General features: G+C 39.5%; 2 non-coding genes across 2 annotated transcripts; both read right to left on the minus strand.

Annotated features, from left to right (window-relative positions):
* Positions 1-7,376: 7,376 nt before the first annotated feature.
* LOC148573695 (small nucleolar RNA R71) lies at positions 7,377-7,484 on the minus strand. Its single transcript, XR_015906294.1, has one exon. It is a non-coding gene; the product is annotated as a small nucleolar RNA R71 (small nucleolar RNA).
* Positions 7,485-11,156: 3,672 nt separating this feature from the next.
* LOC148573696 (small nucleolar RNA R71) lies at positions 11,157-11,260 on the minus strand. Its single transcript, XR_015906507.1, has one exon. It is a non-coding gene; the product is annotated as a small nucleolar RNA R71 (small nucleolar RNA).
* Between the last annotated feature and the right edge of the window lie 4,377 nt (positions 11,261-15,637).

Genomic DNA, 15,637 nt, shown 5'->3' on the forward strand with positions numbered 1-15,637 from the left:
GTTGCACTCCTTTACTGCCCAGAAGGCTTTGTGCTCTACTTCAACAGGGAGATGACAAGCTTTTCCATAAACTAAGCGGAAAGGACTCATCCTAATGGGTGTTTTGTATGCGGTTCTGTACGCCCAAAGTGCATCTTGTAGCCTGGTGCTCCAGTCTCTTCTATGAGGTTTGACTATCTTCTGCAAGATACACTTTATTTCTTTGTTTGACACCTCGGCTTGCCCATTAGTCTGAGGGTGGTATGCTGTTGCAACCTTATGAATTATCCCATGCTTCTTCATTAATCCAGTTAGTCTCCTGTTACAAAAATGGATGCCTTGATCGCTCACGATTGCTCGTGGTGATCCAAAGCGACAAATAATATGGTTTCTCACAAAGGAAACAACAGTGTTAGCATCATCAGTGCGGGTAGGAATTGCTTCCACCCATTTGGAAACGTAATCTATAGCTAACAATATATATAAATAACCATTAGAATTTGGAAATGGACCCATGAAGTCAATGCCCCAAACATAAAAAATTTCACAGAAAAGCATAATTTGTTGAGGCATCTCATCCTTCCTGGATATATTACCAAATTTCTGGCATGGAAAACAAGATCTACAAAATTCAGCAGCGTCTCTAAAAAGAGTAGGCCACCAGAATCCACAGTCTAAGATTTTTCTAGCAGTCCTTTGAAGGCCAAAATGTCCTCCACTCTCAGATGAGTGACAGGCCTCTAAGATGGACTGGAATTCTGATTGAGGCACACACCGTTTAATTACCTGGTCAGCGCCACATCTCCATAAATATGGGTCATCCCATATATAATATCTGGACTCGCTTTTCAGCTTGTCTCTTTGATGCTTAGAAAAGTTCGGAGGGAAGGTGCGGCTAACTAGATAATTAGCTACAGGTGCATACCAAGGGGCTATCTCAGATACTGCTTGCAGGTTATCAAATGGGAAATTATCAGCTATAGGAGTGGAGTCATCTATAATATGTTAAGGTGACTCAAGTGGTCTGCCACTAAATTCTGGTTACCACTCCTATCCTTAATTTCCAAATCAAATTCTTATAATAGCAGTATCCAACGTAAAAGCCTTGGTTTGGACTCATTTTTAGCTAATAAATACTTTAGAGCTGCGTGGTCTGAATACACTACTACTTTAGTACCAAGTAAATAGGCTCGGAATTTATCCAGAGCAAAAACAATAGCAAGAAGCTCTTTCTCAGTAGTAGTGTAATTCGACTGAGGGGCATCTAAAGTTTTAGACGCGTAAGCAATAACAAAAGGATCCTTACCTTCACGCTGAGCCAGTGCTACTCCTACGGCATGGTTGGAAGCATCACACATTATTTCAAATGGTTGGCTCCAGTTTGGTCCTCTCACAATTGGAGCTTGAGTCAGGGCGGTTTTCAGCTTATCAAATGCTTGTTTGCAATTTTCACTGAACTCGAACTCAATATCTTTCTGCAGTAGCCTGGATAAGGGAAGTGCTACCTTACTGAAGTCCTTAATGAATCTCCTGTAAAAACCTGCATGGCCAAGGAACGAATGGACTTCCCTCACAGAAGAGGGGTAAGGTAAACTAGAAATAACATCCACCTTTGCTGGATCTACAGAAATGCCAGTATTAGACACAACATGTCCTAGTACAATCCCTTGTTTAACCATAAAATGACATTTTTCAAAATTTAATACAAGGTTTGTACTGACACATCTATCTAATACTCTAGATAATCCATCAAAGAAAAGGCTAAAGGAATCGCCATAAACACTAAAATCATCCATAAAAACTTCCATGCAGTCCTCAATAAGATCAGAGAAAAGATTCATCATGCACTTCTGAAAAGTAGCTAGTGCATTGCACAAGCCAAAGGGCATTCTCTTGTAAGCATAAGTCCTAAAAGGACATGTAAAAGTGGTCTTTTCCTGATCCTCAGGAGCTATATGAATCTGGAAATAACCTGTGTAACCATCTAGAAAACAATAATGTGATTTACCTGACAGGCGATCCAGCATTTGATCAATGAATGGAAGAGGATAGTGATCCTTACGGGTGGCTTGGTTGAGGCATCTGTAGTCAATGCAGACCCTCCAGGCATTCTGAACTCTGGTTGCTATGAGCTCTCCATGCTCATTCTTCACTGTAGTGACTCCAGACTTCTTTGGCACTACTTGTACTGGGCTCACCCATTCACTGTCTGAGATGGGGTAGATGATGTCTGCCTCCAGTAGTCTGGTCACTTCCTTTTTGACAACCTCGAGGATAGTGGGGTTCAGTCTTCTTTGGGGTTGACAGACAGGTCTTGCTCCCTCTTCTAAAAGTATTCTATGATCATAGACTTGAGGGTTGATGCCTACTATGTCTGCCAAACTCCAACCAATTGCCTTTTTGTGTCTCCTCAGCACACCAAGTAACTGCTCTTCTTGTTGAGAAGTGAGCTCCCTTGCAATGATAACTGGAAACTTCTACTTGTCTTCAAGGTAAGCATATTTGAGGTGTGGAGGAAGGGGTTTTAGCTCTAACTTCTGATCATGGTCAGGCTCTGGGTTGTCTGGAGCTGGTAACAATGGCAAAGCACTGTCATTGTCCTCTGAGAATGTCCCCACACTTAGACCTTGTCCTGTGTGCTTCTCTTCAAGTTCCTCCTGATGGACTTCAGCCACGGTTTCATCTATAATGTCACACTTGAGGATAGAGTGATCCTCTGGAGGATGCGTCATAACTCCATTCAGGTTGAAGATCACTATTCGGCCATCTATTTCAAAAGAGTATGTTCCTGAAAAAGCATCTAATTTAAACTTTGAGGTCTTCAAGAATGGCCTTCCGAGTAGGATTGATGATGGCTTGTCTGAGTCATTTTGGGGCATTTCTAGGATATAAAAATCAGTGGGGAACGTGAGTCCCTTAATGCCCACTAATACATCTTCAGCAACTCCAACCACTGTAATAATGCTTTTATCTGCTAACACAAAACGAGCTGCCGACCTTTTTTAGGGAGGGAGCCTTAAAACATCATATATAGACAAAGGCATTATACTCACACATGCTTCTAAATCACACATGCAGTCAGAAATTATCACACCACCAATAGTACAATTAACTATACAAGGACCTGGGTCACTACACTTTTCAGGTAAACCTCCCATTAAAGCAGATATGGAACTACCTAAAGGAATAGTTTCTAATTCATTAATTTTGTCTTTATGTATACATAAATCTTTTAGAAACTTTGCATACTTAGGTACCTGTTGAATAACATCAAATAGAGGAACAGTTACCTCAACCTTTTTGAATATCTCTACCATTTTTGGATCAGGTTCCAGCTGCTTCCTGGGCTTCCTTGCAAGTTGTGGAAATGGAATAGGAGTGGTGTCTTCTGCAGTGTCTGTGATGAGCGGATAATTTATACGCTTTTTGGCATTGTTTTTAGTACGTTTTTAGTAGAATCTAGTTACTTTTAGGGATGTTTTCATTAGTTTTTATGTTAAATTCACATTTCTGGACTTTACTATGAGTTTGTGTGTTTTTCTGTGATTTCAGGTATTTTCTGACTAAAATTGAGGGACTTGAGCAAAAATCAGATTCAGAGGTTGAAGAAGGACTGCTGATGCTGTTGGATTCTGACCTCCCTGCACTTAAAATAGATTTCCTGGAGCTACAGAACTCGAAATGGCGAGCTTCCAATTGCGTTGGAAAGTAGACATCCACGGCTTTCTGGCAATATATAATAGTCCATACTTTGGCCAAGTTTAGACGACGCAAACTGGTGTTCAACGCCAGCTCTCTGCCCAATTCTGGCGTCCAGCGCCAGAAAAGGATCAAAAACCAGAGTTGAACGCCCAAATTGGCACCAGAACTGGCGTTCAACTCCAAGAAGGACCTCTACACGTGCAACACTCAAGCTCAGCCCAAACACACACCAAGTGGGCCCTGGAAGTGAATTTATGCATCAATTACTTACTTCTGTAAACCCTAGTAGCTAGTTTATTATAAATAGAAATTTTTACTATTGTATTTGATAACTTTGGACGCCTGGTTCTTAGATCAGGGGGACTGGCCATTCGGCCATGCCTGGACCTTTCACTTATGTATTTTCAACGGTAGAGTTTCTACACTCCATAGATTAAGGTGTGGAGCTCTGCTGTTCCTCAAAGATTAATGCAAAGTACTACTGTTTTCTATTCAATTCATCTTATTTCGCTTCTAAGATATTCATTCGCACTTCAACCTGAATGTGATGAACTTGACAATCATCATCATTCCCTATGAACGCGTGCCTGACAACCACTCCCGTTCTACATTAGATTGAATGAGTATCTCTTAGATCTCTTAATCAGAATCTTCGTGGTGTAAGCTAGAATAATGGCGGCATTCAAGAGAATCCGGAAAGTCTAAACCTTGTCTGTGGTATTCCGAGTAGGATTCGATGATTGAATGACTGTGACGAGCTTCAAACTCGCGAGTGCTGGGCATTAGTGACAGACGCAAAAGGATAGTAAATCCTATTCCAGCTTGATCGAGAACCGACAGATGAATAGCCGTGCCATGACAGGGTGCGTTGACCATTTTCACTGAGAGGATAGGATGAAACCATTGACAAGGGTGATGCCTCCAGACGATTAGCCGTGCCGTGACAGGGCATTTGGATCATTTTCCCGAGAGAAGACCGAAAGTAGCCATTGACAATGGTGATGTATCACATAAAGCCAGCCATGGAAAGGAGTAAGACTGATTGGATGAAGATAGCAGGAAAGCAGAGGTTCAGAGGAACGAAAGCATCTCTATTCACTTATCTGAAATTCTCACCAATGAATTACATAAGTATTTCTATCCTTTATTATTTATCTTTTGATTGTCTAATCCAATCACATTTAACCCTACCTGACTGAGATTTGCAAGGTGACCATAGCTTGCTTCATACCAACAATCTCCGTGGGATTCGACCCTTATTCACGTAAGGTATTATTTGGACGACCCAGTGCACTTGCTGGTTAGTTGTGCGAAGTTGTGAACCATGGTATTGGCATCATGTTTTTGGCGCCATTACCAGGGAAAGAAAGAGCGATGAATTTTACATAATTAAAGTGTAATCACAATTTCTGCGCACCAAGTTTTTGGCGCCGTTGCTGGGGATTGTTTGAGTTTGGACAACTGACGGTTCATCCTGTTGCTCAGATTAGGTAATTTTCTTTTTGTTTTATTTTAAAAAAAATATTTTTCAAAAATTGTTCAAAAATTTCTCCTTTGTTTTCGAAAAAAAAATGTTTTCAAAAATATATTTTTCTTCAACACTTTCAAGAATGAATTCTAGTGTTTCATGAAGCATGTTGAAGCCTGACTGGCTGTAAAGCCACGACTGTAGGGCATGTTAGGCTTGTCATGTCTGAGTTACATACTAAAGCTTGGCTGGCTAATAAGCCATGCCTGACCCTTTGATTGGAGCTTTAGAGCATAAGATTCCTGGAATTCATATTAAAAATTTTGAATCCTTATTTTTCTTTTTCATAATAATTTTCAAAAAAATACAAAAAAAATTAGAAAAGCATAAAAATCAAAAATATTTTTGTGTTCTTGTTTGAGTCTTGAGTCATGTTATAAGTTTGGTGTTAATTGCATGTGCATCTTGCATTTTTCGAAAATTCTCATGCATTCATAGTGTTCTTCATGATCTTCAAGTTGTTCTGGTAAGTCTTCTTGTTTGATCTTTGCATTTGCATGTTTTGTGTATTTTCTTGTTTTTCATATGCATTCTTGGATTCTTAGTGTCTAAGCATTAAAGAATTCTAAGTTTGGTGTCTTGCATGTTTTCTTTGCATTAAAAATTTTTCAAAAATGTGTTCTTGATGTTCATCATGATCTTCATAGTGTTCTTGGTGTTCATCTTGACATTCATAGCATTCTTGCATGCATTCATTGTTTTGATCCATAACTTTCATGCATTGCATCATTTTTCTTGTTTTTCTCTCTCATCATAAAAAATTCAAAAATCAAAAAAATATCTTTCCCTTTTTCTCTCATCAAATTCAAAAATTGGATTGACTTTTTTCAAAAATTTTTAAAATCAAGTTGTTTCTTATGAGTCAAATCAAATTTTCACTTTGAAAATCTTATCTTTTTCAAAATCTTTTTCAAAAATCAAATCTTTTTCAAATTTCTTAGTTATTTTCGAAAATAACAATAACAATTAATGTTTTGATTCAAAAATTTCAAGTTTGTTACTTACTTGTTAAGAAAGATTCAAACTTTAAGTTCTAGAATCATATCTTGTGATTTCTTGTGAATCAAGTCATTAATTGTGATTTTAAAAATTCAAATCTTTTTCAAAAACTAATTTCTATCATATCTTTTCAAAAATATCTTCTTATCTTATCTTTTTCAAAAATTTGATTTCAAAATATCTTTTCTAACTTCCTAACTTCCTATCTTTTCAAAATTTGTTTCAACTAACTAACTAACTTTTTGTTTGTTTCTTATCTTTTTCAAAACCACCTAACTAACTCTCTCTCTCTCTAATTTTCGAAAATATCTCCCTCTTTTTCAAAATTTCTTTTTAATTAAACTAATTATTTTATTTTTATTTGAATTTTCGAAAAACTACTAACATTTTTCAAAAACTATTTTCGAAAATCACTAACTCTTTTTCAAAAATTATTTTCGAAAATTCTCCTTCTCACTCATCTCCTTCTATTTATTTATTCATCTACTAACACTTCATCTCACCCAAATTCGAACCCCCTCTTCCATCTGTGTTCGAATTTCTTCTTCTTCTTTTCTTCTACTCACACTAGGACCTCTATACTGTGGTAAAAAGTACCCCTATTATTATTATTTTTCTGTTCTCTCTTTTTCATATGAGCAGGAGCAAGGACAAGAACATTCTTGTTGAAGCAGATCCAGAACCTGAAAGGACTCTGAAAAGGAAACTAAGAGAAGCTAAATTACAACAATCCAGAGATAACCTTTCAGAAATTTTCGAATAGGAAGAGGAGATGGCAACCGAAAATAATAATAATGCAAGGAGGATGCTTGGTGACTTTACTGCACCAAATTCCAATTTACATGGAAGAAGCATCTCCATTCCTGCCATTGGAGCAAACAACTTTGAGCTGAAACCTCAGCTAGTTTCTCTGATGCAGCAGAACTGCAAGTTTCATGGACTTCCATCTGAAGATCCTTTTCAGTTCTTAACTGAATTCTTGCAGATATGTGATACTGTTAAGACTAATGGAGTAGATCCTGAAGTCTACAGGCTCATGCTTTTTCCATTTGCTGTAAGAGACAGAGCTAGAATCTGGTTGGACTCTCAACCCAGAGACAGCCTGAACTCTTGGGATAAGCTGGTCACGGCTTTCTTAGCCAAGTTCTTTCCTCCTCAAAAGCTGAGCAAGCTTAGAGTGGATGTTCAAACCTTCAGACAAAAAGAAGGTGAATCCCTCTATGAAGCTTGGGAAAGATACAAACAGTTGACCAAAAAGTGTCCTTCTGACATGCTTTCAGAATGGACCATCCTGGATATATTCTATGATGGTTTATCTGAGCTATCAAAGATGTCATTGGATACTTCTGCAGGTGGATCCATTCACCTAAAGAAAACGCCTGCAGAAGCTCAAGAACTCATTGACATGGTTGCTAATAACCAGTTCATGTACACTTCTGAGAGGAATCCTGTGAGTAATGGGACGCCTATGAAGAAGGGGGTTCTTGAAGTTGATACTCTGAATGCCATATTGGCTCAGAACAAAATATTGACTCAGCAAGTCAATATGATTTCTCAGAGTCTGAATGGAATGCCAGCTGCATCCAACAGTACTCAAGAGGCTTCTTATGCAGAAGAAGCTTATGATCCTGAAAACCCTGCAATAGCAGAGGTGAATTACTTCGGTGAATGATGCCAAGGCATCTTAGGCTAGTTTCACTAGCATTTTTCTGTTAGTTTTAGTTGTTTTATGCATTTTCTTGAGCTTAAAGTAACCAAAAATGGTTAAATGAAGAACAAAGCAATGAACCATCCAAACAATATGATTTTGATGCAAATTCCATGAGTTTTAGTTATATTACTTGAATGGTATGAATGGAAGATTTCTCATGAAATTTTGCAAGACTTTGATGCATTTGTTTGGATGATTTCAGGGAAGAAGAGGCTAAGCAAGGAAGCAACAAAATCAATAAAGGAAGCTTGAATATCACATGTGGAGTTTAAGTTCCAGTTTAAGCCTAAACTGGAGCTTAAACGCCAGAATCATGAAGGCTAAGGAATGCTGGAATTGAAGTTTAACCTCCAGTTTAACCTTAAACTGGAGGTTAAACGCCAGAATGAAAAGTCTCACCAAAGAAGCATTCCACGTTTAACCTCCAGTTTGACCTCAAACTGGAGGTTAAACGCCAGAATGATAATGCCACTCAGGAAAGAGTTCCACGTTTAACCTCCAGTTTAACCTTAAACTGGAGGTTAAACGCCAGAATGGGAAAAGCACCAGGGAGCCATTTCCACGTTTAAGCTCCAGTTTGACCTCAAACTGGAGCTTAAACGTGTTCGACCAAGAACTCTCCTCCAGGGTTGCTCTCTCCATTTCCACGTTTAAGCTCCAGTTTGACCTCAAACTGGAGCTTAAACGTGTTCGACACCTCCAGGGCTACTCTTCTAAGCTTCCACGTTTAACCTCCAGTTTAACCTTAAACTGGAGGTTAAACGTGTTCGACCTCCAGGATGCCTCCTTCCATTTCCACGTTTAACCTCCAGTTTAACCTTAAACTGGAGGTTAAACGTGTTCGACCTCCAGGGCTGCCCTTCCTATATCCACGTTTAAGCTTCAGTTTAACCTTAAACTGAAGCTTAAACGTGTTCGACTCCATGACTCTCCAGGGCTGCCTTCTTCCTTTTCCACGTTTAAGCTTCAGTTTAACCTTAAACTGAAGCTTAAACGTGCTTCTACAAAAGGCCTCACTGGAAGTGTCTGGCGTTTAAGCTGCAGTTTAAGCTTAAACTGCAACTTAAACGCCACTCTTGGAAAAGGTTTCTGGACAAAAAATATTGTGGTTTAAGTTAGTATTTGAGCACAAACATTATCTTAAACTTATTCTGGTATGAAACCCAATTGAATATCATGGTTTATGGGATTGGGCCTGAAGGATTGATGAGTCTGAACTTTCAATTTATTGAGTCATGTGCCATTATTTGATTATCACTAAGTTGGCTCAATGAATGTTACAGAATTTGGATCAGCAGCCTCATCAAGATTATGGATCATAAACCCAAAGCAAAAGGAAAGCAGGGAGAGGCCTCAAAGCCCAAGAAACACAACAGAAGCTCAATATAGAAAGTGTATAAATAGGATAGAATTTAAGTTAGAGGGGACTTTTGGAAACTTTTAATTTTTCATTTTTTAGCTAGTTTTCATATCTTTGTAGTTGAATTCAGAGCTATGACTCACTAAACCCCTTTCATTGGGTTAGGGAGCTCTATTGTAATTCAATGAATCAATAATAGTTTATCTTCTTCTTCAATCTTTTCTCTTGAATTTTGTTAGAAAGCTTCTCGATCTAATTCCATTGGGTAGTTGTCTTGGGAAAGAAACTACCCATAATTGGAATCCTTCGGAACCTTGGGAAAGGAATGGAGGATTCATGCTAGAGAAGCTTTCTCACAGTGAATTGGATTGGGGTTTGGATGGATATTGTGACATGTAATCCTACCAAATTGTGGTTCATGAAACTGTGTGGTATAATCAGTGATCGAGCATCATCTCTTCTTATGAACATTTAAACCAAGGGATTGGGAATTTGTTCATTTTTAGAGAGAATTGGTGAGCCAAGGGATTGGGATCCAATCATATAAGATTGCCAAGCAAAATTTAATGAACGCATTGGTTGAGGAAGAGATATACATGTTTTGATTTGGAGATCTCAATATCTCCTAACACCCAATGAATTCCCCATTTCTGATTTCCACTTTCTCTTTACATTTTGCAACTCAATTCTTGCAATCACCCCCATTCCCTTTTAATTTCAGCAATTTACATTCTGCTCTTTAATTCATGCAATTTAAGATTCCGCCATTTCAATTCCTTGTCATTTACTTTTCCCGCCAATTTTACATTCCGCAATTCTCATCTAAAACCTTGATTCCGCTCAACTAGAACACACTTCTAATCTGGATTGCTCACTCAACCAATCCTTGTGGGATTCGACCTCACTCTATTGTGAGTTTTTACTTGATGATAACCGGTGCACTTGCCGGAAGGAATTTTGCCGATCATGCAATTTCCTAAATCGTAGCATAACTAGTTTATGCGCATCAAGTTTATGGCGCCGTTGTCGGGGATTGGTTTTCGATTGACAATTCTCCAATTGGAAGCTAACTAGATTGAGCAATTTCTCTTGTTTTGATTAATTCAGTACAAGTTACTTGTTGAATTTTAATTTCTGCACTCTGTTACATGCTTTCTTTCTTTATGCCTTTAAATTCAAGCAACTAACTCACTGACTCACTAACTGTTTGAATTAATTCCTCAATTGCTCTAACCATACTCTTCCATTAACCAAGAGTATTTCACTTGTTTGTGCCTGTGCTGTGTTCTTGTATGACAGGTAGGAGAGGAGAGACATCAACTCCTCCATATACCGAACCAGAGAGGACCCTTCATAGACTGAGAAGGGAAGCAAGAGGGAAGAGAGTAGTGGGAGAAGAGGAATCTGAAGGAGAATCTGAGGACAATTTTGAGGAAGCTCTAGATCTCAACATGGATAGAGAAGTTCACAACCATGAGAGAGCTGATGGAAACAATGCCATTCCTGAGAGGAGGGTTCTTAGTTCATACATAAACCCAACCTCTGGGAATTGTGGTAGCAGCATTCAGAAACCACCCATTCAGGCCAACAATTTTGAGCTCAAACCACAGCTAATATCACTTGTGGAGAATCATTGTTCATTTGGTGGGAGTGCTAATGAAGACCCCAACCAACATCTCACAAAATTCCTGAGAATTTGTGACACTGTGAAATCCAATGGAGTCCAGGAAGATGCCTATAAACTGCTTTTGTTCCCATTTTCACTTAGGGACAAAGCAGCTAAGTGGCTGGAATCATTCCCAAGGGGGAGTCTAACAACATGGGATGAGGTGGAAAGCAAGTTTCTGGCACGTTTCTACCCCCCACAAAAGGTCAATAGGCTTCGATCTGAGGTTCAAACTTTTAGACAACAAGATGGTGAAACTCTCTACGAGGCATGGGAGAGATTCAAGGACTTGACAAGGAAATGCCCACCAGACATGTTCCATGATTGGGTGCAATTGCATATTTTCTATGATGGACTCTCTTATGAATCAAGGAAGGCTGTAGACCATTCATCAGGAGGTTCATTGAACAGGAAAAAGACTGTGGAAGAGGCCATTGAGGTGATTGAGACAGTGGCTGAGAATGAGTACTACTATGCATCAGAAAGGCACAACACTAAGGGAGTCATGGAGCTGAACCATGTTGATACAATTCTAGCCCAAAACAAGGTGTTTGCCAAGCAACTAGCAGAGCTTACCAGACAATTAGAAACAAAGCAAGTAGCTGCAATACACACACAAGATCAAGAGGAAGTAAGCATTGAAGGAGGTGATTGGGAAGAGGCCAACTATGTGGGAAACCAACAAAGGCAATCATATGATCCACATTCCAACACTTACAACCCAGGATGGAAAAATCACCCAAACTTTGGGTGGGGGAACCAACAAACCCAACCACAAAACCACAAACCTTACAACCACAACCAACATAACAATTCCACATACCAAAACTCCAACCAAAGATCATACCAAGCCACACAAAACACTTACCCCCAACCATCATATCATGGCCAAAATAATCAACCTACCCAACCTAATCCGAACCAACAATTTCAAGATCAATTAAACCGGATAGAAGGAATGCTTGCAACCATGAGTCAAGACATAACCGAATTGAAAGCTTTTAAGGAAGAAGTAAACTCTAACTTGCAAAACCAAGGAGCTGCCATCCAGAAGCTAGAAAATCAAATTGTGTATTTGTCTAAGCAAACCCCTGGGACAAGCGCTTCTCATGCTGCCAAGGCTATTGCAAGGGAAGAATGTAAAGCCATAACCCTCAGAAGTGGAAAGAATCTGAAGGAGATCTCAAAGGAAACCACAAAGGATGAAGCAAAGGAAAATGTGAAAGACAAAGAACAAGGACAATCTTTTACACCGTCTGCAACAAAAGAAAAAGAAAAAGAGGTCCTGAAGCCTTATACACCTAAAGCACCTTATCCTCAACGTTTGATGAAAAGTGAAAAAGATGGCCAATTCTCCAGGTTCTTGGAGATTTTCAAGAAGCTTCAAATCAACATTCCCTTTGCTGAGGCAATAGAGCAAATGCCACTATATGCAAAATTCTTAAAGGAATTGATGACCAAGAAGAGAAGCTGGAGAAATGAGGAAACTGTATTGTTAACTGAAGAATGCAGTGCCATCATTCAGCACAAATTGCCTCAGAAATTGAAGGATCCAGGCAGTTTCCAAATCCCCTGCATCATAGGAGAAGTCATGGTGGAGAAGGCCTTGTGTGACTTAGGGGCCAGTATCAATTTGATGTCTCTAACAATGATGAGAAGAATGAAGATTGAGGAAGCCAAACCAACAAGAATGGCCCTCCAATTGGCAGATCGAACTTTTAAATTCCCTCATGGGATAGTTGAGGATTTGTTGGTGAAGGTGGGAGATTTTATATTTCCTGCTGATTTTGTGGTGTTAGATATGGAGGAAGAAGCCAAAGCTTCAATAATTATGGGAAGACCATTCCTGGCTACTGCTGGAGCCATCATAGATGTACAAAAGGGTGAACTCACTCTTAGACTACATGATGAGAAATTGGTGTTTAATGTATTCAAGGCAATGAGCTATCCATCAGAATCACTAAGGGAATGCATGAGGGTGGATGTAGTGGACATTGCAGTACAAGAAACCTTTGAGGAAACAACAAAGGAAGTGGCAGAGGAGGAGTTCACCAAGGACATAGAAGTTAGTGACATCAAGGCTGCTGAAACAACCATGCCAAACATGCCAGAGACAGTGAAAGAAGAGGAGGAAGCACCAAAACCTGAGCTCAAGGCACTGCCCCCTAATCTCAAGTATGCATACTTGGGTAGTGATGAGAGCTATCCTGTTATCATTAGCTCTGCCCTGAGCCAAGAACAGGAAGAAGAATTGATCAAGGTGCTACAAACTCATCAAGATGCCATAGGATGGACCCTAGCAGATTTGAAGGGGATAAGTTCATCCATATGCATGCATAAAATCTTGTTAGAAGAGGATGCTAGACCCTCCATTCAAGCTCAGAAAAGATTGAATCCCGTCATGAAAGAAGTGGTACAAAAGGAAGTTATGAAGTTATGGCAGACAGGGGTAATCTACCCCATTTCTGATAGCCCATGGGTTAGTCCCATCCACGTAGTTCCCAAGAAAGGTGGGATAACTGTGGTGCCAAATGAGAAGAACGAACTCATACCCACAAGAACCGTCACTGGGTGGAGGATGTGCATAGACTACAGGAAGCTCAATGAAGCCACCAGAAAGGATCATTTCCCACTCCCATTCATGGATCAGATGCTTGAAAGGCTTGCCGGACATGCTTACTATTGTTTTTTAGATGGATATTCAGGCTACAACCAAATAGTGGTTGATCCTAAAGATCAAGAGAAAACATCATTTGTTTGTCCATATGGAGTTTTTGCTTATAGACGCATGCCCTTTGGATTGTGCAATGCACCTGCCACTTTCCAAAGATGCATGCTGTCAATCTTTTCGGACATGATTGAAAAATTTATTGAGGTCTTCATGGACGATTTTTCTGTGTTTGGAGATTCTTTTCCTAGCTGCCTCCACCACCTTGCCTTGGTGCTTAAGAGATGCCAAGAGACTAACCTAGTATTAAACTGGGAAAAGTGTCATTTCATGGTCACAGAAGGAATAGTCCTTGGCCACAAAATCTCTAATAGAGGCATTGAGGTGGACAGAGCTAAGGTGGAACTCATTGAAAAATTACCTCCACCAAGTAATGTCAAGGCAGTTAGGAGTTTTTTGGGACACGCTGGTTTTTACAGAAGGTTTATTAGAGACTTTTCTAAAATAGCCAAACCTTTGAGTAACTTGCTTGTCTCTGATACACCCTTTGTATTTGATAAAAATTGCATGCTAGCCTATGAACTTTTGAAACAAAAACTGTCCTCTGCACCTATCATTGCCCCACCTGATTGGAACTTACCTTTTGAACTGATGTGTGATGCATCAGACCTTGCTATTGGGGCAGTGTTAGGACAAAGGAAAGACAATTTGGTACATGTGATTTATTATGCCAGTAAAGTCTTGAATGATAACCAAAGGAATTACACAACCACTGAAAAAGAACTCTTGGCAATAGTCTTTGCATTTGACAAATTTAGATCCTATCTCATTGGATCTAAAGTCATTGTCTTCACTGATCATTCAGCTTTAAAATACTTACTTGCTAAACAAGAATCCAAACCAAGACTTATTAGATGGGTTCTTTTGTTGCAGGAATTTGACATTGAAATCAAAGACAAGAAGGGTGTAGAGAACAAGGTGGCAGACCATTTATCAAGAATACCATGTGAAGAAGGAAGCGCACAAAGCACACATATAAATGAGTGCTTCCCTGATGAACAACTCATGGTAATTCACAAAGCACCCTGGTTTGCAGACATAGCAAACTTCAAGGCCACTGGGAGTTTACCGTTGGAATTTAACAAACATCAAAGGAAGAAATTGGTAAATGATGCCAAATACTTCATCTGGGACGAACCATACTTGTTCAAAAAATGTTCCGATGGCATACTCAGAAGATGCATATCCGAGGAAGAAGGAAAGGAAGTCTTATGGGACTGCCATGGCTCCACTTATGGAGGACATTTTGCAGGAGAAAGAACAGCAGCTAAGGTGTTGCAGTGTGGTTTTTATTGGCCCACTATCTTCAAAGATGCAAAAGAATTAGTGAAGCACTGCCATGAATGCCAGAAAGCGGGGAACCTGCCAAGAAGAAATGAAATGCCACAACAATTCATTCTGGAACTTGAATTGTTTGATGTATGGGGGATAGATTTCATGGGACCCTTTCCCTCCTCATACTCAAATAATTACATTCTTGTGGCAGTAGACTATGTCTCCAAATGGGTTGAAGCAATAGCAACTCCAACCAATGATAACAAGGTAGTCATGAACTTCCTCAGAAAACACATTTTTTGCCATTTTGGGGTTCCAAGAGCAATCATCAGTGATGGAGGAAGCCACTTCTGCAACAAACCATTAGAGGCATTGCTTCTAAAATATGGAGTCAAACACAAGGTAGCCACACCATACCATCCACAGACAAGTGGGCAAGCCGAAATATCTAACAGAGAACTCAAAAGGATCCTGGAAAAGACTGTGGGAACTTCAAGGAAGGACTGGTCGATTAAGCTAGATGATGCTCTTTGGGCATATAGGACAGCTTTCAAAACACCAATTGGAATGTCTCCTTACCAACTAGTATATGGAAAAGCTTGCCATTTGCCACTGGAGTTGGAGCACAAGGCATACTGGGCCTTGAAACTTTTGAACTTGGACAACAAAGCTGCTGGAGAAAGAAGGAT

The sequence above is a fragment of the Arachis ipaensis genome, chromosome B2 (assembly GCF_059453495.1).
Source record: "Arachis ipaensis isolate K30076 ecotype BB chromosome B2, ASM5945349v1, whole genome shotgun sequence".
Lineage (NCBI taxonomy): Eukaryota > Viridiplantae > Streptophyta > Magnoliopsida > Fabales > Fabaceae > Arachis > Arachis ipaensis.